The sequence below is a fragment of the Crocuta crocuta genome, unplaced genomic scaffold, assembly GCF_008692635.1.
Source record: "Crocuta crocuta isolate KB4526 unplaced genomic scaffold, BGI_CrCroc_1.0 scaffold20, whole genome shotgun sequence".
Taxonomy (NCBI): Eukaryota; Metazoa; Chordata; class Mammalia; order Carnivora; family Hyaenidae; genus Crocuta; species Crocuta crocuta.
Window position 1 is genome coordinate 7,748,881 of NW_027527932.1, and position 2,390 is coordinate 7,751,270.

A 2,390-nucleotide genomic window follows, 5' to 3' on the forward strand; every position below is an offset into this window, starting at 1 on the left:
ACAGAGCCCTATGCGGTGCTGAACCCACTTACCATGAATTTGTGACCTGAGCCAAAGTCAGATGCTTAACTGAGTGAGCCACCCAGATGCCCCATCCTTTAGTGCTTAAAAGAAGAAAACTTGCATGCTGTTTTCTTGCCTTATTCCAGCCAAAAGTGGTACCTCATAGTATCTATACCTCTTAATATATATTGTAGTACTTCTCATATAGGAAGCTATCACATTGTGTCTGTGTACAACTTTTATTATCTAATTACATCATGAGTCTGCTCGTATATTTGTCTTGGCTACCTGACTAAATCTCAGTTTCCTAGAGGCATACTGGGCTAACGTCTCTGACATGTTTTTACAGTTACAGGCTCTGTGCAATACTTGGTCACATGGAAAGGACTTGATCCAAGTTACAGGGCATCCACACACCCTCACTCATTCCAAAACACTTTTTCAAAAATAAAAATTTTTCTTTATTTTTGAGAGAGAGACAGGGCATGAGCAGGGGAAGGGCAGAGAGAGAAGGAGACACAGAATCTGATGCAGGCTCCAGGCTCCAAGCCGTCAGCACAGAGCCTGACTAACCACTCGAACTCATGAACCCCGAGACCATGACCTGAGCCAGTCAGACGCTTAAGCGACTGAGCCACCCAGGCGCCCCCCCAAAACACTTTTAATGAGCGCCCCCTTTATGCAGATCAGTTTTCCAGTGCTGCTGGGATCAAGTTCAAGAAGATCCTGGCTTTTATTCTTGGTTCTCCATCTTTCCTTCAGAGATGTCCTGCCACACCCTGGCCAGCTGACATACTCACTCACCCTGAAGCTTTAAACAATCTAACTCTGCAGAACCCGACCTGTAAGATAATATGAGATACGTGTTAGCATATATACAGTTTAATAGTTTGTTATTCCAGAAACCCTTTACAATCACAGGGTCATACTCAGGAGATTATAAAGGAGTCAGAACCACAGTGAGATACTACTCACTCCCACCAGGAGAGCTCTAATCAAGAGGTCAGATAATAACAAGTGCTGGCAAGAACGTGAAGAAATTGGAACACTTACACACTGCTGGCGGAAATGTAAAATGCTGCAGGGATTTCAGAAAACAGTTGGTAGTTTCTCAAGCGTTTAAACACAGAGTTCGATGACCCAGCAATTCCAAGCCTAGGCACGTAGTCTGCAGAAATGAAAACACCCACCCATGCAAAAAGTTGTACAAGAGCGTTCCTGGATGTATTCATAATAGCCAAACGATGCATGGATTAACAAAATGCGGTAAATCCATACACTAGAATCTCTCCAGCGATTAAAAAAAAACAAAAAAAACAAAAAAACAAAAAAATCAAGAGTGAAGTACAGATACAGGAATGGGCCTGGAAAGCATTCACGCTAAATGCAAGCCAGACATACGAGGCTACATGATTGCATTTACATGAAATGCTGGGAATAGGCAAATTCACAGACACAGAAAAGCCGACCAGCGCTTGCTAGCGCGGCCCTGGGGGCCGTGGGGGTGGCCCCTGAAAGGCCCCGGTCGGGGGGCGCGTCGTGCACCGTCCGTGACCGTCAGCAAGAGCCGCCGAATGGTACACACCCGAGACGGGTGCGCCGCGTGCCGTGTTGTTAGCGAGAGAGAGAAAAGTCATGCGACCGAGCACCGCAACCGCCCACAGCGCGAGAGCCCCGCACGTGGCTGGGTCTGGCCCCGGCAGCCCGCGNACGCGTGGCCAGGCCCCGGGCAGTATCCCCACATCTCAGTACGGATTTGGGGGGCCCCCCCAGCACCATCAGAGCACCTCGGAGCAGCACCCTTTTAGTTTCCGATTCTCAGCCTCCAAGGGAAGTCGTTTCTCAAAAAGGCCACCTCTGCCCCCAAGTCGGTTTCTGGTGAACGAAGGAGCTTGCCGATTTGGGGGTCTGTGGCCCCAGGTGCCCAAAGGAACTGGGGATGAATTCGTTTCACGGTAATTACCGCGGGAAGAAGTTATCGGGGAGTCCTGCCGGCCCATTACGTTGTTGTGTGATCCGCGGTGGATGGAAGGAAACAGATCTTCCTTCTTCACCTTTGAAGGTCTTCCAGCTGCACCCCGTTCAACGTCCAGACGACAAACGAACAGGAGAAAACCCAAGTTTTGTTACCTGTGGGCAGAGGCCCGACATTAACATAGAGACCTGACGGAATGACCAGGGAGGGCAGTTTTTATACATTTTAGACAAAGAGACAATACGTTTGTGAAGAATTGACAGGCTGAAGAAAACAGGTGCCTGGGCGCTTTAATTAGCAGGGAGTTCAGAGGGGGAAAAACCAAGATTTGTTTTTACAGCTTTCTTGGCTTTCAAGTTCCTGTCTCTGGCGGTGAAAAGGTCTTTTTGTTTCTTAGTACAGGGAGGGTATT

The 2,390-nt window shown here is 48.3% G+C and overlaps 1 long non-coding RNA gene across 1 annotated transcript; it reads right to left on the reverse strand.

Annotated features, from left to right (window-relative positions):
* Nucleotides 1-440: 440 nt before the first annotated feature.
* On the reverse strand, nucleotides 441-1,696 carry LOC144221384 (uncharacterized). The gene is made up of 3 exons (XR_013332063.1): nucleotides 1,589-1,696; nucleotides 1,057-1,171; nucleotides 441-845 (listed from the first exon to the last, which is right to left on the reverse strand). It is a non-coding gene; the product is annotated as an uncharacterized LOC144221384 (long non-coding RNA).
* Nucleotides 1,697-2,390: the final 694 nt, after the last annotated feature.